The sequence below is a fragment of the Sorex fumeus genome, unplaced genomic scaffold, assembly GCF_029834395.1.
Source record: "Sorex fumeus unplaced genomic scaffold, SorFum_2.1 ptg000098l, whole genome shotgun sequence".
NCBI lineage: Eukaryota > Metazoa > Chordata > Mammalia > Eulipotyphla > Soricidae > Sorex > Sorex fumeus.
The window spans coordinates 88,898,491-88,922,384 of NW_026606155.1; the positions used below are offsets into that span (position 1 = coordinate 88,898,491).

Sequence of the window (23,894 nt, forward strand, 5' to 3'; positions counted from 1 at the left end):
TGATCATATGATTGAGGGGAGATGTCAGTGTATTCAACTCTGTTCCATTGGTCTGCAGTTCTGCCTTTGTTCCAGTACCATGCTGTTTTGATTATTACCACTTTGTAGTAAAGTTTGAAGTTAGGGAGGTTGATTCCTCCCATTTTCTTTTTCCCAATAATTGCTTTAGCTATTCGTGGGGGCTTATTGTTCCATATAAATTTCAGGAGTGTTTGCTCCATTTCTTTGTAGAATGTCATGGGTATCCTTATAGGGATTGCATTGAATTTATACAATGCTTTCGGTAGTATTGCCATTTTGACAATGTTAAGTCTCCCCACCCATGAGCAGGGGATATCTTTCCATTTCCTCATGTCCTCTTTTATTTCCTGAAGTAGTGTTTTGTAGTTTTCTTTGTACAGGTCCTTTACTTCCTTAGTTAAGCTGATTCCTAGGTACTTGATTTTCTGGGGCACAATTGTGAACGGGATTGATTTTTTCATGTAGCTTTCCTCTCTCTCACTATTTGCATATAGGAAAGTCATGGACTTTTGGGTATTGATTTTATAGCCTGCAACTTTACTATACAAGTCTATTGTTTCTAGGAGTTTTTTGGTGGAGGTTATTGGGTTCTCTAAATATAGTATCATATCATCTGCGAATAGTGAGAGCTTGATTTCTTCCTTTCCTACCTGAATGCCCTTAATATCTTTTTCTTGCCTAATCGCTATTGCAAGTACTTCCAGTACTATATTGAACAGCAGTGGAGAGAGTGAATGCCCCTCATTCTTGTCTTCTCCTGTCCCCCATGCTAGTCTCTCTGCCCTCTGTCTCACAACCTTGGTCTCATGCCCAACCTCTAAGTATTGGGGGTAACTACTACATCCAGGTCAGATAGCACAATCAACATATCAAAGCCTTTCCTTCCAAAGGAAGCTCTTTTAAAACAAAGATCTCCTGTAGCCAGGAGATCTGCTCAAGGGTGAAATACCACTTAGGGGTGTGTTTCTCCTTTCCTTAGTCCAACAACCATTTAAATATTCATCTTAACTCTACTTCTTAATAATATTAGTCATTTTGTATGGACGCATGCAGTAAGAGATACATTCAGCTTGTAGGGTGGCTCTCCTGGGGACATGTCACTATAGATCACAGACTACATGTGCTCAGGCCAGATTAGTCTTTCCTAACTTTAGCAAGGTCCTAATCCAGTTATTACTCTTTGGATCATGACAGAATTTGTCCATGACCGTGCTGTTATTATTAAATTTTATGGTGCTTGGCCTGACTTGTTTTGATGCCAGGGTACCTCACAGCTTGCCCTGGGTCCACTGCATTTGGGGTGTTAGGAACTAAGGGCAACAGAGGCTTAAGTTGAGAAAACAGATTTCCAGTAGCAAATATTATTCGGAGTCACTTAACTCCCAAGTTACAAAAGCATAGCATTAACTGTTTTCCTGTGTCTATACAAAAAGGACATTGCTCAGACTGGAGCTATAGCACAGCCTGTGGGGCATTTGCCTTGCACAACCCGGGTTCAATTCTCAGCATCCCATATGGTCCACTGAGCAGGACATTGCTCTTAAAGTAAACTCTGCAAAAGGACACAAGAGAAGGATAAAAGCAATATTTTACTTACAAATACAAAATCAGAGATTTCTGAGGAATTTGACTTCACAAGTCACAGGTAATAGTTAGGGGAAATTATGATTAACTGGTTGGAGAAGAGCGCATAGAGAAGAGGTTAAAGGTAAACACAGAGGAATGGGAGTGCCTCGGGAATACTGTGAATGGGCACAGTCCAACAAACCCAAGCTCCCTGTGACCAGGGAGAAAGGACAAACCAATGTTATCCTACACCAAGCTATGCTCAAAGAGACTGCGGCAGGGGTCCCTTTTGATGAAAGTCAGGCTAAGGATGTCCTGCTGCTTGGGGCTATCTGTAGCTGGGATCAATTTCAGGGCCTCAGATATGTAAAACACGTGCTCAACTGCTGGGTCACATTCCTTCGAGTTGTCTCCCTGAGTCTCCATTTTCATGAGCGGGACGGTCATACTTGACTGTGCTCAGGGATTATTTCTGACTATGTGCTTAGGTTCACTCTTGACGGTACTCATGGAGATCATAATATGTTTCTGGGAGTTGATTGGTGGTCAACCATGTGCATAGAAAGCACCTTATCCCCTGGACTATCTCCCTGGCCTAAACTTCCATTTTCCAGTGAGTGGAGAGGCATAATCACATTTGTGTTTTAGAAAGGTGAGGTTCAAATGAGTAATTATTGACAATATTATTGACACAAAATAGAGACAGAAGAGAATTTCAGTCTCTTAGTTTGGTTGTTGAGGTTGGAGATTAGACCTAATTTGGTAGTAGAGGAGGGACTCACATTGCACCTGTGTTTTCTGCTTTAAGTCAGGTAGAAGAGGTGAGTGTGTCAATGAAGGAAATGGATATGAGGGTTTGAGAGGAGTTCTGTCAAGAGTGAAATGTTGGGGCCAGAGATATGTTTAAGAATTAAGGCACTTGTCTGTACCACCAGGGTTGATTCCTAAGCAGAGTCTGAGAACCTTCACCTTCCCCTAAAAGTTAAATGTGTTCTAGAGTCACAATAGTCAAGCCAGTATGAAAAAATATCACTTCACTTCACTTAATCACTTAATCCCCGTTATTCATCGATTTATTCGAGCGGGTGCCAGTAACGTCTCCATTCATCCCGGTTGCGTGCTAGCGTAGCCCAATGGTATCTGTTCGTTTTAGGAACATGTAGAGCCTCAAACCGATCATTTAGGGTCTTGACGAAGAAGTCTGACCATCTTATAGGTGGGCGTCCACGTGATCTTTTGATGTCTCGTGGAATCCAATCAGTAATGGCTCTAGTCCAGCGGTTGTCTGTAAACCTCATTACATGTCCAGCCCATCTGATTTTTGATGTCTTGGCAAATGAGACAGCGTCTCTGATTCTTGAGCGTTGACGAAGATCAGAACTCCGGATTCTATCTCTCATTTGAGTGAATCGTGATATTCCAAGCATAGTTCTTTCGATTCCTCTTTGAGAGACCCGAATAGTGTTCTCATCCTGTTTTCGTAGGGTCCAGGTCTCTGAGGCATATGTTAATGCAGGAAGAATAGTGGAATCAAAGAGATGTGCTCGTAGTTGGAGGTTCTTTGTCCTTTTAGTTATTTCTTCAATGCTCTTGAAGGCATTCCAAGCCGCTCTCTTCCTCCTGCGTAACTCAGGTGCCAGGTCATTCATCATGTTGATTTCTCGACCTAAGTATATATAACTGTTGCATTCGGAGATGGTGGTTCCGTTGAGAGCGAATGGAGCGTCAGGAACAAGGCTGTTTCTCATAAACATTGTCTTCGTAAGATTCAGCTGTAGTCCAACCTTTCCACACTCACGGTCAAAGTCCGCAAGCATTTGTGCCGCTTGGCTGATGTTTGGTGTTATTAGAACGATGTCATCAGCAAAGCGGAGGTGGTGTAGTTGCCGACCATCTATCTTCACTCCCATGTTTTCCCATTCTAGTCGTCGCATGATGTTCTCGAGGGTGGCATGAAAAAATATATATGCAATTAATATTGTAGTATAATTGCTAGTATTGAGAATTTGATACAATGGACATTTCAAATATAAATTTAATTTAAAATGAAGAGAACTTGTTTTCCCTTAATTATCTTCAAATCAAGTACTCTGAAGGAACATATGATGGTTAAAGTTTGGGTCCGGGGAAAGGCATCAAAGGGCTGGAGCATATTTTGCATACTTGAGCCCTGGGTTTAATTCTTGGCACTGCATGAGCAAACACCACTGCCCTGGGAGTCAGCCCTGACTATCATTGGATGTGGGCCCCCAAATAACAAATTCTTTAGTTCTCCATTCCAGAGGTAGAAATTAATTTCTCTTCCTGGAGTATCTTCTTGGAATTACTAGATAAGAGATTACGTAGTAAGATGTTTTACTTCTTAAATGGTATTATAAAGTGTACTGTGACTTCCTATTTCTTTTCTTTCTTGAGTCATTGCTCATTTTTTTTTTTAGTGAAGCAAATAGGTTTTTTGGTGGGGGCATACACCCAGTTATGCTAAAAGATTACTCCTGACTCTGCACTCAGGAATTACTCCTGGCTGTGCTCAGGGTCAGATGGGATGCTGGGGATAGAATCAGATTGACCTTATGCAAGACAAATGCCTTACATGCTGTACTATTGCTCTGGCCTGGAAGATAGCTTCTGAACACAGGCTTCTTCAGAATAGAAAAAGCAGGATCATTGCTCATTGAATTTATTGAAAAACTCTGCCCCCTCCATTATGTGACAGTATATCAACCTGCTACCAGGGAATTGGCTGATGACACTGAAGCATGATAAAATTCTATGGACTCAGCAGTGGTTTCTGCTCTTGGTAGATTCAGTGGCCACCTGTCATCAGAGAGAGGGCAGATAAGCCTCGGTGAGTAGTCACTGGTATAGGGTGTGTCCATAACTTTATCAATCTGTCACCCATGTTTATGTCCACTTTATAAAAATCTGGAATATCTAAGGAAATAGATGGGAAGATAGCTGATCTCCTTCCAGTGGCTCCTATTAAATTCTACCAGAAACTACAGGGTGAGCTATTGATTACAGTCAATACAGGCCAGAATTGGAATGAAGACAGGTAAGGTCATTGAGAGTACAATATAACCCCTATATACTACTTTCTTAAGAACATCCATACTCTCACTAGAATTTATATGTTGCCATCTAAGCTCTGCCATTCTCATATCTCATTATTCCTATTGAGATCAAGGACTTAGAAAATGCCTTGTGAATAATGTGTGTTTAATACATCTTGAATACAAAGCACTGTGTGGAATAGATTTTGTCATTTGCTCTCATATTTTCTTTCAGTGAATTGGTATAATTTTCTAGCTGTGTTTTTATAGGTAATCCTACCAGATTTTAAATGATTCTTAAATACTTAATGTTATAGTAACACATACATACATATACATATACATATATCACAGTCCTCCCGTTGTTCATCGATTTGCTCAAGCGGGCCCAGTAACGTCTCCATCATGAGACTTGTTGTTACTGTGTTTGGCATATCGAGTATGTCATGGGTAGCTTGCCAGGCTCTGTCGTGCGGGCGAGATACTCTTGGTAGCTTGCCGGGCTTTCCGAGAGGGGCAGAGGAATAGAACTCGAGTTGGCCATGTTGGCTGCGTGCAAGGCAAACGCCCTACCGCTGTGCTATTGCTTCATATATATAACTAATATTAGTATTTTGTTTTCTGCTTGGGGCTTACTCCTGACTGCTCAGGGACCACTACTGATGGTGCTTGGGGGACCATATGCAGTGCAAAGCATGTACCTTATCCTCTGTACTATCTCTGTGACACCATATTACTTTCTTAAAAATAGGGGCCACACCGTCAGTACTTTTAGAAGTGGCACTTTCAGTACTATCGCTCCAGCCCCCAGGTATATTACTTTTAGTCCCAGGAAGCTTGGTTGTTGGATGGTCTAAGCATTAGCTCATGGAAGCAGCAGCGTCTACAATACTCATAATTGCCTCTATGTCAGGAGTTATGTTTTCAGCAGTGAAGAGTGGATTTTTTTCACATCTTTGATAACATCAGAACTCTCAGAATACGAAATGATGGCAGAAAAACAAAGTCAGTACTACGGGAGTTTAGAGGATTGGAGTCTAGCCTTGTTTTCGATTGGGCACTATATTTGTTTCTTGGAGTTGTCGTAAATTGCTATATCTGAAAACAAGAGAATTTTTGTAGGAGTACTGCTATTTATTCAGCCACTGATTAGCTGATTGAATTGTGCATGAACTCCACCTTACTTTTTTTTCCCCATTTTTTATAATTTTATTTATTGAATCACTGTGAGAGCAGTTACAAAGCTTTCGGATCTAAGTCTCAGTCATACAATGAAACACCCGTACCTTCACCAGTGCCTATTCTCCACCACCAAAAATCCCAGTATACCCCCATCCCACACCCTCCCCCTACCTGTGGGGCAGATGATTTCCACATTACTCTCTCTCTACTTTGATCACATTCACTATTTCGACACCAGACCCACCATTATTTGAGATTTTACCCCAACACTCAGATCTGCTGAAAAGGCAATAGACAATTTGTGTTCTATTGCTGGTTATGAATAACATATGATGTCGTGTGGCTGCAGTAGGGCCATGTGGTTTTGAAATTCTGAAATTTTAACACTTAAATCTGGAGGGATTTCTGCCAAAAGCCACTGGGTTTAGAGATCTGCTCCTGAGTCTCTGGGATCATGGCCGTTGAGCAGCTTGATGAGGAGCCAGAGAGGCCGTTCGTGGGCGATGACTTGGGGTCTCGTTGGGGTGGGGAGGACAGGCCTGACTCCCCCCCATCCCCCATCCCGTGAGGTCCAACAAGTTTTGTCACTGCGGGCCCAAGCCTGACCGTCCAGTGGCCCCTGGAGGATGACAGCCACCAAGTCGCCAAGAGGGAGCAGGCGGAGGGACAGCACCCATTCCCCACTGGGGTGGCCTGGCGACAGTAACCTACTGTGGAGTCCGGATGCATTTCTGCCAAAAGCCACTGGGTTTTGAGATTTGTTTCTGAGTCTCTGGGATCATGGCCGTTAAGCAGCTTGATCAGGAGCCAGAGAGGCCATTTGTGGGCGATGACTTGGGGTCTCATTGGGGTGGGGAGGACAAGCCCGGCTCCACCCCCATCCCGTGAGGCCCTGTGTGTCTCGTCACTGGGGGCCCAAATGTGATTCTCCAGTGGCCTCAGATGGATGGCGGCCACTGGGCCGCCAGGGGGAACAGGCCAAGGCACGAAACCTATTCCCACCTGGGTTGGCCCAGCACCGGTAGCCTACTGCAGAGGCCAGACGCATTTCTACCTAAAGCCACTGGGTTCTGAGATTCGTTTCTGAGTCTCTGGGATCATGTCCATTAAGCAGTTCAATCAGGAACCAAAGAGGCCTTGCCTCCGTTTATATAGCTGAGCCGGAGGTGGTTTGTGGGTGTGTCTCCCACATACCTAACTTTTGGCCATTTACTTTCTTGGTAAACTTTGCCCCAAGTTTTGGGGTCTGGCCAAAGGCAGCAATTTTGGGGTATGTGGAAGTCTGAAGGCGCCATGAGGCTGCTGATGCACTTGCCTCACAGGTACAGATTGACCTGCTGGCAGCACCATACCCCCCACAAGAGAATTTTATTCTCACAGTTTAGGTTGGAAGTCTGAAATAAAAAATTGTACTCTCCAAAAGTTCCAGGGGAGAATCCTTCTTTGTTCTTCCAACTACTGTTGGCTATAGGCATTCTTTGATCTCTGACTTGCTTTAATTACATCTCTGTATGTGTCTTCATATTGTATCTCTCTCTCTCTCTCTCTCTCTCTTTCTCTGCCTCCCTCCCTCCCTCCCTCCCTCCCTCCCTCCCTCCTTCCCTCCCTCCCTCCTTCCCTCCCTCCCTCCCTCCCTCCCTCCCTCCCTCCCTCCTTCCCCCCCTCTTTCTCTTTCTTGCTCTCTCTTTTGGTGGGGGAGTGGTTTGAGCTACACTCAGCCATGCTTAGGGGTTACTTCTGGTTTTGCCTCCAGGAATTACTCCTGGCAGTGCTTGGGGTACCATATGGGACATTGGGGATTGAATCTAGGTTGGCTATATGCAAGGGAAACACCCTACATCCTGTACGATCACTCTGGCACCTTCTTATCTTTTTTAAAAAGTTTGGGTCACACTCAGTGGTGGTCAGGGTTTATTCCTGGCTCTGAGCTCAGGGATCACACCCAAAGGTGCTTGGGGGACCATATGTGATACTGGGGATCAAATTCAAGTGTTTAACCCCTTGTACTATCTCTTTGACTCCTGTCTCTTCTGAGTCTCAAATCCCTTTACCTTTCTCTTATATGGATACTTGTTATTGGGTTAAGGGTCTCCCTTAATTAAGAATGATCTTAAGATATTTGGCTTAATTACATTTTCAAAGACATCTTTTCTAATAAGATTATGTTCAAGCTTCTAGGAGTTAGGACTCGGACCTATCTTTTCTAGAGTCCACCATTAACCCTTTCTGTAGGCACCTCAAGTTAACAGAAACTGGGCCTCAGTTTTCTCATGTGTAAAATGAAATAGTTTGGGGTTAGAGAGATAGAATAGTTGATAGGATGCTTGTCTTGAAACTGACTGATCTGGGTTTGATGCCTGGCATTGCATATATTCTTCCAACTACTGCCAGATGATCCCTGAGCACAGAACCAGGAGTAAGCCCTGAATACCGCTGGGTGTGACCCCCCACAAACAAATAAACAGAAAAGTAGATGGTCTCTAAATATTTTATAGTTTTCTTTTGGTTGTGGTGGCAGTGGTAGTTTCTTGGTAGTTCTAGGGAGGCTATGAAATGTTGGGGTTCAAATCCAAGGTTTATAAATGCTAATCATGTGTTCCAGTTCTTTGAACTGCATCTTTGACACCCATAGTTTTTTTCCCCCTTTTTGGGTCACATCCAGCAATGCTCAGGGGTTACTCCTGATTTTGCACTCAGGAATTACTCCTGGCGTTGCTTGGGGGACCATATGGGATGCTGGAGATTGAACCTGGGTCAGCCGTGCGCAAGGCAAATGCCCTACCTGCTGTGCTATCGCTCCGGCCCCTGACACCCATAGTTTTTTGTTAATTAAATAATCAAGGTTACATAAATAATGTCACCTGAAACAAAGTGGTGAGAGATAATCAATAACTATCCACTACAAATTTCGAGCATAGACAGGAGGCACTGTTACTGACTTTGGAGCTGGGTTTGTCAACCTAGGTTCAGCTGGTTTAGCCTCAAGACACTGAAGCTGCCTCTAACTTTGACAGCTTGCTTCAATAGCTAACAATCAGAAAGAAGTATGGATTTCTAATTTTTGAACTAAGTTTGGTCAAGGGGAGAAGGTCCTCTATGCTCATTATTCACCTAATGATTTAACAAAATATTTCCCAGAATGAAGTAGCTTATATTCTCATCCTGGATTTTGTAAATCCATCTTTGGGGGACTGCTAGTTTTGTCCTATGACCTTGGGTTTCTAAAGGCCATTCTATTGTGACTCTTGAAAATAAGAATTGTTGGGTGCTTTATCTACTTATATCCTAAGTCCAAAAGTTATCCATATATAGTTATTTTGGCAGGGGATACCCCAGCAACTTTCAGTGGGCTCCAAAGAAAACGTTGCTGAGTTTGTGCTGAGTGGTATGAAAGCTGTTTTTCTGGCACCCTGCAAGGCAATGAGGCCTCATCCCATAGACAACAAGGAATCTTGAAATTCTAGACAATGACTTGCTACCTATCCTAAAATTTTCAGAGTGATGCAAAGACTCAGTGTTTCATTGAGCTAGAGTTAAGACTGTAGAAAATGTTTGATCATACTTTATAATAGTTTCATAGGAAACTATTATAATAGTTTTCAATAGTCTCTAGCCCCATTTCTCAAGCATCTGGGATGTGTATAAAGTTTGGAGGGTGTGATGAATGTTTAGCACTGTGTCCCCACTCCTCACTGTCTGCCCCAAGGCATGGCAGTGAGAGGTCCAGTTGTCACTCAGACTTCTGCCTCTTGCCCCTGGCCAGCCACTGTCATACCCCTTCTCTCCCTACCACTCTATTTATTTATTTTTTTGCGGGGGGGCTCACACCAGGTGGTGCTCAGAGGTTGCTCCTGGCTTTGCTCAGGGATCACTCCTGGTGGTGCTCAGAGTGACCCTTATGGGACACCAGGGATCAAACCCAGATCTGCTTTGTGTAAGGCAAGTGCCCTATCCACTGTACTATCTACCTCCACCCGAAGTCCATTTCAATAGGTACTTTCCTTCTACCTCTTTAACACTCCACACCTGGATTCCACCTCATTCACATATAACCTTTTAAGCCCTATCCTTGGAGCACTGTTATTCAATTTTCAGGATAGTTAATAATTCATCTTAATTTCTCTTAAATGCTTTATAATTTCCTTAACCTTTGAGACAAAGGGTTTTTTTTTTTATCTTATCTGGTAGATAGGGGTAATTATCAAGTCAGCAAGGTTTGTTTGCTGAGTTTTGCTTTTTTGGGTTGATTTGATTTTGGGCTGTGAGGCCACTCTTGGCAGAACACTGGGGCTAACTCCTTGCTCTGTGCTGGGGATCTCTTAGCAGTGTTCAGGGAACCCTGAAGTACTGGGGGATTGAACAGAGTATTTTTGCTCTTGCTTGAAGACACCTTCTGGTTCCTAAGCTTAAACCAGGACTCTTAAACCTTCTTTTGGGGGCCTCACATAGTGGTGCTCAGGGACTATTTCTAGCTCTGTTCTTAGTGGTGCTAGGGGATCATATGCAGTGCTGTATAAGGATTGAGTCCATGGCATTCAAGGTAAAATACCTCTCCAGCTCTGTATATGATCATTTTTTTCTTTTTTTGTGGGGAAGGGTGTTGGGCCACACCGAACGGTGTTTGACAATTCTAGAGGAATCATATGGAGTGCTAAAAATGGAATGAACCAGAATTGACTTGTAAGACAAGTGTCTTAACCCCTGTACTGTCTCTCTGGCCTGAAACTTTTCTCTTAAATACAAGAGGAGAAAAGGTTGTTGTTTTTGTTGTTTTATTTTTTGGAGCCACCCCTGGCCGTGGTCGGGAATAACTCCTGACTCTATGCTTAGTATCACTCCTAGAGGTTCTTGAGCGATCATATGCAATGTTGGGGTTTGAACTGGGGTTGGGTGTGTATAAGGTAAGTGCCTTGACCCCTGTATTATCTCTCTGGCCCTCGAAGTAACTCTTCATCCAATTCCCTTCAAAGGGAGTCAGTCAGCCTCTTGTTTATTGAAAGATGTTAACAAATTATTCTCCTATCCACGCTAACCTGACCATGAAAATGGAGATATCTTTTTAAAAATTTTATTTATTTATTTATTTATTTATTATTAGTGAAACACCACGAGGTACAGTTATAGACTTGAAAATTTTTGTGCTTGGGTTTCAGTTATACAATGATCAAGTACCCATCCCTCCACCAACGTCCATCCTCCACCACCACAGGTCCCAGCATCCCTCCCAACCCCCGCACCCCCATCCCACCCTGCCTCTGTGGCAGGGCATTCCCTTTTGTTCTCTCTCCTTTTGGGTTCTGTGGTTTGCAAGAGAGGCATTGAGTGGCAATCATGTTTGGTCTATAGTCTACTTTCAGCATGCTTCTCCCATCCTGGGAGGATCCTCCCAACACCCTTGATTTGGTGCTCCCTTCTCTATCTCAATTTCCTTTTCCCCTAGCACGTGTGGCTGGCTTCCAAGTCATGGAGCAAAATTCCTGGTACTAGTTTTGGCCACTCCTGGGTGTTAGTCTCCCATGTTACTTTATGTTCCCCAGATGAATGCAATCTTTCTGTGTCTATCCCGCTCCTTCTGACTCATTTCGCTTAACATGATACTTTCCATGTAGTACCATTTGTATGTAAATTTCATGGCTTCATCTTTTCTGACAGCTACATAGTACTAAAATGGAGATATCTTAAGTCAACCTCTTTAGGGCCAGAGAGATAGTACAGGCTTAAGGTGCTTGCCTTGCAAACCTCTGATGCAGGTTTGATCACTGGCATTGCATATTGTCCCCCGAGCCCTGCCAGAAGTGATACCAGAACACAGGGTTACAAGTCAGTCTCGAGCACTTCCGGGTATGACCCCAACTCCTCTTCACCCCCAAAGGAAAAGAGAACCTTTTTAATGGTGAGACCTGGAGACCAACACAGAAGGAACAAAAAAGTTCTCTGCTTTTCATCAGGATTCAAAGTATATCTGGATTGTGTAAGTCTGATTGTAACATCGATTATACCATCCGTCTTATTTGTGATACAATATTTGAGACATGGCAAAGGAGAGAGTGTGGAGGAAAATGAAGTATTGTGTATACCTGTATGAAATAAAAGATATACAATAGGAAGAAATTTGACTTCAGTAACAGTAGGCCCAGAAGATGTATATTCATTTGAACTTGTCTGAGTATTGTTCTTAAAGAATTTTAGGGAAAGCAAGAATCTTGTTCTGCTCAGGCTGCCATACCAAAACTCATAGACTGATTAGCTTGAACAACGGAAACTAATTTTCTCATATTTTTTGGAGACTGGGAAGTCTAAGACCAAAGGGCTAGTTCATTTGTTTTCTGGTGAGGACTCTCTTCCTGGCTTGCAGTTGATAATCTTTTTATTTGTTCTCACAAGGTGGAGAGAATGAGATCTCTAATGTGTCTTCTTATAAGGACAGTCATCCTTCTGGATTAGGGCCTTACCCATATGACCTCATTTAATTTTCTTTCTTACTGTATTCAAATTTAGGGTTAGGTTTTCAACATATGACTTGGGGGGAGAGGTCATATTCAAAGGATTAAATGCACTGTTCTGTAACCAGGCAAAAGTTTAAGAATTACAGATAGGCCAGAGAGAGGGTAGGGGATTTCTCTTGCACATGTTCTTGATATCCCCTGAATATTATTAGGAGTGATCTTTGAACACAGCCAGGTGTGATTTAAGAAATGGAAAAAAAACAAAAAACAACAGAGTCACTGGTAGGTGCTGTAAGGGCAACCCACATAAAGGAATGTAGTGTTTAGTGTTTGTTTGTGTGTTCTGCTGCTTAGAAATCACACGGACTGTGATCTTTCTATCCTTTTCCTCAAAGCTCTGCCTGGTACCTGTGACCTCTTGAGTCCAGAACCCTATGTCAATTGGTGTGTTATTTTAGGGTCCTGAGAGAGACTTTGGTCTATAGTATTGATTTATTTATTTGTTTTACAAATTTAAAGAGCTAGTCACTGATCAACATACAGGAGGATAATTTTCAACAGGATGTACAAAGTCAGGGACACCTTTACTTACTCACAGATTACTAGAAACCCTTTAGCAGGCACAGAAAGCACTTGAGTACTTTCTGATTTTGCTTCCCAGTGACACAGCCAATCACAGTTACTTTCTGAGAACATGTTTTGGGCAGACTGAGAGAGGTAGAGAGGGATGGAGGGAAGGAAGAGGCAAGAGGAGGGAGCTCTTGCCAAAGATTCTTTGCTGGCTTCCTCTTTATCTGTACTGTCCTTCAGAACATGTCTCAAGACACAGGCACCTGTCTTCAAACCCTCCTCTGACTCAGGTTGAATCTCATTTCCCTCTCCTCTCAAGATGACATAGGAAGTTAGTGAATTTTCTTGGACTGAAGTGGTGGAAGAAAGAGGACTAGGTGAGACAGATGGCAGCCACAATACCTCTGTCTTCCTTGCAGGCAGGGTTCACCTTTTGGCTACATTGAGTCAGTTGAATCCTTGAGAAATTGAGAAATCAGCCTTTGTGGATAGACTTCAAAGCCGGCGCCGGCTTGGCGGCCCTTCCCTACTCTTATCTTCTAATTTGATTCAAATTACATTTAATGTTTGAATAACCTTTCGGAAAGCCTTTTTAGGAACTGCAGCAGCTTCCTGAGATGATAAGGATCTTGGGAGTGAATCAGTCCTCCAGAGGAAACATTTTTGCCTGTACCTTAGGGGCATAAGGAGGCAAGTTTGGAACAACTGGGAGTTTGTGACTCTACTTAAGAAAATTCCTAACAATCTCGATTTATAGCTAAGACTTCCTCTTAACAGAAGTTGGGTAAACTTTTAATTAATTAATCTGTTAATTAATCCTGGAGTGTTTTGGGGATTCATGTTAGAATATCGTTTCTGGTAGAGTTGTCCCTCCCCCCACGCACCCTCCCCCCCTGCCCCCCCCTCCTCCGCTCTAGTACACACACACACACCTTGGCCTGTGTCAGACACCTTGGCCTGTGTCAGATTCTACTGAATCCATTCATGTTTTGGCAAAGAGCTCCACAAAACCCAGTCAGCACTCTGGCCTAGGCCCATGGTTCCTGGGTGCCAGGCTCTGCTATGGGAAAGGAGGATGTCGCTTGGTATGCTCTTGCCGTGGATTGGGGACCATTTATTTTATAGAACTCCCACTTCTGAAAGTTTTGTTCTTTGTCTGGCATTCCTTTCTATTATCTTGCAGTATTGAAGAGAAAGCAAGAATAAGAATAAGAATACTAACAAATTAAGGTCTTATACTGTGCTGCAGAACTATTTTAAGGGACATTGGGGTGATTACTATTTTAAGAGCCTGATTATCTCAAATGGGGAAAATGTAACATTTAATTTGGCTATATCACTATTTAAATATTGTTGGGTATGAACATTATAGTCATGTGGGAGAGAGTTCTTTTTTTTTTTTTTTGCCATACCTGGCAGTGCTCAGGACTTACTTCTGGTTCTGCATTCAGGGATCACTACTGGTTTGGCTCAGAGGATCATATGTGGGGCCAGGGATTGGATACTGGGCCAACCACGTGGAAGGAAAGCATCCTACCTGCTCTACCATCTGTCCAGTCCAGTATTTAATTTTTCCCATTTATACGTCAATAAATTTGTGTTTAGCCACCCAATAATATATTATATAGATAAATAATCAGTTCAGATGTGGTCTACCACTTTGGATTTCAATCTGTGAAGATGATCTATCAGTCTTGTCAGGAGCTGTTTGAAAGGAATACAGGGATCATGACTAGGTAGATTGAACACTGACCCTAAATTTAGGGAAGAAGAAAGAGCCACAGAAAGGAAAAAGGGAGGATATTTATTGGTTATCTCTGTGTACTCAATAGTGTGTTAAATACTTTAACTATTTCACTTGCATAAATGAATTGTTAGTTTCTTTAGTTCTGCCCCTCTGAGAAGATGTCATTGCATTTTTAAAAAAATAAGGTGTTGGAGTTTTGTTGCGTGCAAGACATGCTCTCCACTTCTTTGATCTATCTCCCCTGCCCTTTCCCTTTTAAATATTATGTAATATATCTAAAGATTTTGATCTAGATAGTAAATATAATAATTTGGGGACACAGGTTGTTGTATCAAATGTGGGCACAGGACTAGACAGCTAGATTTCACCCTGACAGCAAAGAACCAATCATTCAGGCTTTTTCCCTAACCCAGGCTTGTCTGACTCACTGTTGGCTCAGTAACCTAATGACCAGGATGACCAGGATGTCACCACTCTGAGACTGCTTTCCCCCATCTTACAAGGAGGGGAGATACACTGATACTTCTCATACTACAGAAATATAATTCCACGAGCTACTGTGTTATTGTGTAGGGATGAAATTCAGGCTCATACATTTAGTTCCATATTTTGTCATTGTTCCTGTCCTTAGAAGGTTATAGTGCAGTTAGAGAGAACATCAACAAACAAGTTGTTACTAAAGTGTTGACCACTTAGATACCATCTAAGGTCCCATTATGCTTTAGTATTTAAATAAAATGGTCTTGAACCTCTCGTTCCTATAAAATGAGAGTATTTCTATCATTCTCAACATCTGAGAATTCTAGACTTCTCTCTATGTTGTCTCTGATTGGCACATGTCTTCTGCACAATTCTCTGATTTTTCTGGGTAAACTGACTTTTACATATTACCTCCCTGCTTCTCCCCTCTCAGAAGCTCTGAACATCCCCTAGCTATGAATTATAGCTATGTAGGCTGGAGCGATAGCGCAGCAGGTAGGGCATTTGCCTTGCATGCAGCCGACCCTGGCGACCTTGGTTTGATTACTCCGCCCCTCTCAGAGAGCCCGGCAAGCTACCAAGAGTATCTTGCCCATACTGGCAAGCAACCCGTGACGTATTCGATATGCCAAACACAGTAACAAGTGTCACAATAGAGATGTTACTGGGCCCGCTCAAGCAAATCGATGAACAACGGGAGTGACAGTGACACAATAAATGTTAAATATCCCTCTCAACCACCTTATTGTTACTGTCACCACTGAAAAGACCTCACTGGACACCCCTTTTCCTCACACCCTTGTTCTCACCACATTGCTTCTTTTCTTTCTTTACCTTTTCTCTGGCCTACTTTGACCTAATCCTGCTAAGATGCTCCCCAACTATTGCTCTGTTACTGTGTAGAGGAGTCACCCTCTCGTAACACTTCATTCGAACTAGGTACTATGCTAATTTGTCTAACAGCAGACATTCTCACTTCCTTTGAGCCAGAGGAAATCCAGCACTAGCCCAGGTTCTTCTGTGTTTTTTTAAAAACAAATAATTTTTAAATTTATTTTTTATTGTGGGCTGGAGCGATAGCACAGCGGGTAGAGCGTTTGCCTTGCACGCAGCTGACCTGGGTTCGGCCGTCCCTCTCGGAGAGCCTAGCAAGCTACCTGAACATCAGAGCCAGGTAAGCTACCTGTGGCGTATTCAATATGCCAAAAACAGTAACAACAAGTCTCACAATGGAGACGTTACTGGTGCTCACTTGAGCAAATCGATGAATAACGCGAGGACAGTGCTGCAGTGCAGTGCTGGACTAGCTGGAGTTGGGATGCTCAGATGATGCAGGCCTGAAGTTTTAGTGCTCAGCTAACCCATGCATGCGGATGGGGCCTAAGCTATGCAGTGCTGATGGGGCAAGGTGTTGGTGGGATCACCAAGGCTACTTTGTATTTTTGGGGATCCATCTGAGTGCTTCAAGTTTGAAAAGCATGTGCTTCATTTCTTTGAGATCCTTCACTGTTTCCCCTCAACAAGTAAATTAGACAACTTTTATGTGGGAGGTACTGGGGCTTCTGCTCTAATGCTGTTTGATAGTCAAAGAGCTGATCAAAATAAGTTGAAGTTATTTGGGCAGGGAGATTGCTCAAAGTTCTGAGCACATTATTTGCATGAAGGAGACTGGAATTTAAACCCTAATACCACAAGATCCCCTGAACATTGCCGGGAGTAACCTGAGCATAGTGTCAAACTCTCTCTAGAGTTTGTTAAATAATGCACTAGTGGAAATGAGTAACTCGATTTCCACTTCCATAAATATTTTTCCTTCAGGCTACAACATGGCAAATTGCAATATTAGATAAGACAAAAAGTTGCCTGGGGCTAGAGAGATAACAAAGGCACTCACCTTACATGTATCATTCAACCCTGGCTCAATCTCTAGCACTGCAAATGGTCGCCCAGCACCAATAGGAGTGATCCTTGAGCATCACCCGCTCAAAAAAAGTGGAATATAAAAATGCGACATGACATAAACATGCTGCTGGACGCCGCGCCAGGCTATTTCACTTGGGGTGCCCCATATGGGAGTGGGTGAGACCACCCCTCCCTAAGGGACCCATCCCCGGCAGCCGAGAACCTGCACAACTCACCCGCCACCATGTTCACAGCTGCTATCCACACGCTCGGGCCAAGCCTCACCCACGAGTGAACAAATCCTCAGAAAACCCAGGTATGTGGAACTTTGTGACTGAGAACTCTGGGTTCAACGGGACCAGAAATGGAGATCCTCTGCCTGTAACCCACTATCTCTGGGTGATTCAGCAGTCATGCCCATAAACTACTCCTGGCTGGCGCCAGATAATCAAGTCATCGGCCACCATTCAGATCGCATGCCCTTTTCTCCCGGAAGGGAGCATAACATGACGCTCGCCATAACCATGCTGCCGGACCCTGTGCCAGGCTGTTAAACACGGGGCACCCCAGAGTGGGGGTGAGTGAGACCCCCTTCCCTCCCCAAGGGACCCAGCTCCTGCAGTTGAAAACCTCCACAACTCAACCGTCACCATGTTTAAACTGCTCTCCACACACTTGGGCTGAGCCTCACCCATGAGTGAACTTTTTCCTGTCGCAGTGTGGCTGCGACACTTCGTACAACACACCCTACCCATACTCCAAGAGTACCACAACACGTTTAATGGAATTCAAAGTAGGAGGCAACCGACCTTAGAGGGAAATATATTGTTTTGGTTCTGCTTTGGGCAGAGATTGGGGTTTGGGATGGAAACACCTGAAATATGGTGGTGGTAAGGTGTACTGGTGATGGGATTGGTGTTTGAATATTAAGTGTAGTCAAATATTGTGAGCTACTTTATAAAATAAAAAAATTTTTTTAAATGCCACATGATTGATAGACTTGTGTAGCTCAGGCAGTAAAAGGACAGTGAATTTATTGGCAGTTGGAACGTGCCCAAAGACTTTCAGGAAAAGGCGTGTCCTCTGAGTTGGATCTATGGGTAGCATGAGAATAGGAAGAGGGGAGAAAGACAGAGGAGACCTGGTAGGATGAGCCGTAGAGAGTCATGGGAGACAGTGAGAGCTCTGGGCTGGAAGATTGGAGCTCCTGCCTTTGAGGTACAGGACCATGGATTTCATCCCCAGCATCACATCATCCGATTCCCCAATTCACATTCACACCAACCCTACACCCCACATACCTTTCACGGTTCTGGTGCACTCCACCATTTATGATTCAGGCCTGAAGTTTCAGTGCTCAGCTGAATTTCCATTTCGGTCTTGTTAGACTTTAATCTTCTCCAATCCTTTAAGCAGATATATATTTATCATACATCACTTTGCCAAAGGAAAAATCATGGCACAAGCAAGTGATTTTCCCCAAATTCATAAAGTCATTTTTGGCCGTGAAGTCTCCAAATATTTATAATCCTGCCTTAAAAGTGATAAAATGTGAGAGAGATACCCTTAAAAGAATAGGAACAAATAGGTCAAGGTTTACGTTTTAGAATTTATTTTCTAAACAAAGAGAGGCTTTCACTGATGGGGTATAATTTACCAATATGAAGGGGACATCCAGAGCGAGACACTAACACTGAGAAAGTTGCATTATACTCCACACACCTTACAGTTCAGCCATGGAAAGTAATAGCCAGCCACAAACCAGTCTAGAATATGAGGACTCAGGCTTTCTTATTGGAACCCACAGTCTGGAAAGACAACTGTGGGGGCTAATTGCTGAGGGTGCAGCTATCAACACAAGAACAGATGTGTATGTATTTGTGGGGGCACATCGGGCTCCCACGTACCTTCTTCCCATCACAAAGCTGAGATTATGCTCCCACCCGTCCTTGACCTCAGAGTCACATGCCAGAAAACTATCAACCAATTTGTCCCCTGAACATGTGCCCTGAACCTCATGAGCTCTGACTTGCCAGAGCGTGCTCTCTCATAGGTCTCACAACACTGCAAAGGAGAAGAAAAGGAGGGGTGGGAAATAGAATTCAAGGATTTTGAGGGAGAGAAGAGAGAAAAGGAGGTCCTTTGAGAGAGAGGGAAAATAAGTTACAAAATGAATATAAGAGCATTAAATAAGAAAGGAACTGCCCACAGGAGGATTACTCCATAGCTTAGTGGCCAGTCAGGCATTCTAGAGGAAAGGGCAGCTCAGATAGAGAAGGGAACACCAAATAAAGGGTGTTTGGAGGATCCTCCCAGGAGGGGAGATGCATGTCGAAAGTGAACTATGGACTGAACATGTTTGCCACTCAATGCCTCTTTTGCAGACCACAACACCCAAAAGGAGAGAGAGAACACAGGGGATTGCCCTGCCACAGAGGCAGGGGGGGATGGGGGAAGGGGGTTGGGGGATATTATCCATGGTGGTGGAAAATGGGCACTGGTGGAGGGATGGGTATCTGATCATTGTATAATCAAACCCAAGCACAAAAAATTGTAAATCTACAACTGTACCTCATGGTGTTTCACTAATTAAAAAAAATTAAATAAAATGATTAAAAAAAAAAAAAAGAAAGGAACTGCCTCATACCAAGGCAGGAAGGTGGTGTCTCCTTAGGATTTACAATTTCCTCACTCTGGGTTCTGAGTTCAGCTAACATTTGGTTGGTCTTCCAGTTATGTATTTTCAGAAACCTTTTTGTTTGTTTTTGGGTTTGTACCAGCAGTGTTCAGGGCATAATCCCTCTTCTGATTTGGGATTACTTTTAGAGGTGATCAGGGGAACTTGCAGTTCTGGGTATCAAACCCTGGCCTCCTAGATACAAAGAATGCACTCAGATATTGAGTTAACTCTTCACCCTCTAGAAATGTTTTTTTTTCTCTAAATCTTGAGAAGAGCTATCCAAGATGTGGTCATTAAATTGACTAAAACTAGGTCTGCAGTATAGAGGGGTAGTATCATCTACTCCTCTGTTTCTTATCCTTCACACTGTATAAAGATTCTGTATGTGTGACAAAGATAGAAAGAAAAAAACCTTAAGCTTGTGTTTTGTTTTGTTTTGCAATCTTATACAGTGCTTTGGGTGCTCAGGGATTACTGCTGGCTCTGTGCCCAGGAATTACTCTTGGTAGTGCTTGGGGAAACCATATACAGTGCCAGGGATGGAACCAGAGTTGGCCATATACAAGGAAAGGCCACATACAAACCTCTGTACTATCTCTTCAGTCCAATACCTTAAAATTCTTGCAGTAAAAATTCAGAAAGCATCAGAATTTAATGATAAATGGCAAATATTTAAAAACTATCATTGGTTGTATGGCATAAAAGTTACAGGGTCCTTGGAGGACACTTTGTCTTCATAACTCATTTAAACAAACTATTTTAATTGCCTGAAGTACAGTTGTTATTAAAAATAGTATAGTATGATTGAAACTCAAACATGAAAGTTTTGTTACTGTACCTTACGGTGAATCAATCACGGTCACAGTCCTCCCGTTGTTCGATTTGCTCGATCACAGTCCTCCCGTTGTTCGATTTGCTCGAGCAGGCCCAGTAACATCTCCATCATGAGACTTATTGTTACTGTGTTTGGCATATCGAATACCTCACGGGTAGCTTGCCGGACTCTCCGAAAGGGGGGGAGGAATTGAACTTGGGTCGGCCATGTTGGCTGCTTGTAAGGCAAACGCCATACTGATGTGCTATCACTCCAGCCCACGGTGAATCAATAAAAATTAAAAAACAAATAGTTAGGTAAATTGGCCACAATACTGCAAAATTTTATGGTCTCATGAACAAACTTGTAGAACTCCATGGCGAGGAGCCTGGCCAGAACCATGTTCAGCAGTTGACGTAGATGACGTCCTCGGCCTCGGAGTCCTGGAAGCCGAAGATCTCCAGCATGCCGGGGTGCAGCCAGAGGTAGAGCCCCATGCTCTCAGCACGGCGCTCCTCGTAGCTGGAGGTGATGGTGCTGAACCTGCTGTCCCACGTCTCCCCGCTCCGGTACCAGCTCTGAATCTGCTCCCTGGTCTCCGGGTTGATCACTGTCTCTGGGTCAAAGTTGAAAGCTCCTTTCTCGTCCTGCACAAAGAGCTTCCCGCTGCCGTGATCCAGTAGCTCGTGCAGCCCCACCTGCACATCAAAGGAGGGTTCCTTCCAGTGGATGTACAGGTCCTTGTCCTCCTCCTCCAGGAAGGTAGCTTCTCCCGCTTGGTGGCATAGGCCATGGCCAGCACATTGCCCAGTGGCACATTCTTGAAGCCTTCTGGCTGCTGCAGGTCATCTTAGTTGGGCATGTTGATGCCGGCCGGGATGCCAGAACCCGCGAAGGTCATTACATCCAGGGAGGTGAAGTCGGGGGTGAGGAACTTATCCTTCTCTGAGGCCGGGGGCCAGGGCAGCTCTGTGAGCAGCTGCTCCGCGCTCGCCACCAAGCACGTGAAGTTGGCGCTCTGTTCATGGCCCTGTTCACGAAGCCTTCAAACTCTCCACGGAATCAAAGGGGTCTCGGTAGCTCTCGATGAAGCCGATGTAACTCTCCACAATGGGGCCTTTGTCCTGGATCCAGAAGCGGAAGCCTCTCTTGTAGGCCTCAGTGGAACCCTGCAGGAAGCTCTCCATGCACTGCGCCAGCATCTGCTCCTGGTGGCTGTTTGCTGCGGACGCCTTGGCTTTCTCCAGGTGATCCACCACCTTCTGGAGGATGGGAGCGTAGTTCCCTCCTTGCCCCCTCACCTGGAAATGGCTCCCCTGGAAGTCATAGCTTTTCAGCTTGGGATCCACGTCGGAGTCCAGAGTGGGCTCTGAGCTCAGCGCAGAGCCCAGCTGCACCTGGTAGCGGGGCTGCCAGTCTTGACCCACCTCCTTGAAGAGCCGGCTGTTGTAGGCACTGAGGTTCTGTGAGTCCAAGAAGTCTTGAGCCAGCTTGGCATCCTCCAGGGTGCACCCCCCCTCCCCCGAGAAGTCGGTGGTGACTCCCTCCTTCCCCAGGCCGAGGTGCTGGAGCCCCAGCTCCAGGGAGAACATGAGGTCCCCGCACATATGCCAGAGGTCCCGGACTTCCTCTGGGTGCTGCTGGGCCGCTTTGTTCCCCAGGATCACGCGTTCCAGCTTCTTGGGCAAGTTGGGGACAAACTTGGTGTCGCCAAAGGATTTGTAGTTTCCCTTGTTGAAGTAGATGCCTGCAGTGTAGATCAGGAACGCCTGGAATTCCTCCTTGCTGAGGCCCTCTGCCAGGGTGTGCTGGCACAGCTCATCGGGCTTCTGGGCCCAGAAGAGGTGGCTGAGCAGGGCATAGATGTAAGGGGCTTCAGGTGAGGTCTGCAGCAGCATCGCCAAGCCCCCATACCAGGCAGCGCGCAACAGGTAGTGGGCATAGAGGCGCTCTGAGGGCGATAGCAGGTGGAAGGCCTCGCGGCAGTTCAGGCCGATGTTATTGGGCAGGATGTACTGGGTGTCCACCATGGGCCCTGCTGTGGCAGCTGCTTTCTTCGCAAACATCTTATTATCTCATTCTTGCTTTGGACAACCTGGCAGGCTACCGAATGTAACCTGCCCACAAGGTAGAGTCTGGCAAACTCCCCATGGCATACCCAATATGCCAAATACCAGTAACAATGATGGGTCTCATTCTCCTAATCCTGAAAGAGCCTTGAATGTGGCACTTTTTTACAATCTCAGGGTAGGACAAAGGAGCCGTTATTGGTGCCTGCTCGAGGCAATCAACGAACAACAGGGTGATCCTGACTGTGATCATGCTGAACAAACTCGCTGCATCCTCCACTTCCTTCAAAATACTTAAGAACCTCTACCACTATCCCCATATCACCTCTAGTCCAGCTCCTCATTCCCTCCATCCTTTCCTCCATTGCTTGGTAATCTGAGTTTTGCAATCCAAGGCCAAAGTTTTGTCATTGTGTGATATTGTATATTCCCTTATTTTGTCTGTCTATATGCACAAATGAGTGAGATAATATGGTATTTGTCATTATCTGTCCCTCTGACTTCCTTTGTTTAACATGTTACCTTCAAGTTTTATCCTAGTTGCAGTTGACTGCAGTGTTTCATATTTTTGTACGGTTGCATAATATTCCATTGTGTGTATCTATGATATAGCTTCCTTAGCCTTTCCTCTGTGATGGGACATTTGGGTTGTTTCCAATGTTCTCCATTCTTAATGACAGGGATTATGTTCTGAGAAATATGAACATTGATTACTATGGGAATATAAAAATGTAACCACAGAAACTTAGAGATTCTGTAATACTGCTTGGATATTGAAAAGTCCAGCCCATCACTGTTATGTAGCACATGACAATAATTCAAATGTTCTGGTATTCAGGATCAACACTACTGCAAATTGTGTGTTTTAATGTTTCCCTTTCCATTCTACTTCCACATCTCTTTTATTTTCCTTCACAAGGTCATTTTTCTGATGAGATGGAACCAGGAGTTTGAGTTGCAACCCCATGCCAAGCTCTAACACCAGGCCCCATGAGCAAAGTACCAATGGGAGAATAGAAGGAAAGAAGCAATGATAAGGTGTGCTTTGCTTATGACTCAGTGGAATTTGGAAAGAGGTGATAAAGAAGAAAACAGTCATAAGTTTCTGTTTCGAGTGCACTGGTGCTGAAAATTACTTTTGATTTCTTATTGTAACTTAGGTGGCACTGTAGCACTGTCCTCCCATTGTTCATCGATTTGCTCGAGCGGGCACCAGTAACATCTTCATTGTGAAACTTGTTGTTACTTTTTTGGCATATAAAAATATGCCCTGGGGAGTTTGCCATGCTTTGCTGTGCAGGTGGGATACTCTTGGTAGCTTGTCAGGTTCTCTGAGAGGGACGGAGGAATTGAACCTGGGTCGG

The 23,894-nt window shown here is 44.1% G+C and overlaps 1 pseudogene; it reads right to left on the minus strand.

Annotated features, from left to right (window-relative positions):
* LOC130041749 (dipeptidyl peptidase 3-like) overlaps positions 1-22,506 on the minus strand; it is a 31,559-nt pseudogene extending 9,053 nt beyond the window's left edge.
* Between the last annotated feature and the right edge of the window lie 1,388 nt (positions 22,507-23,894).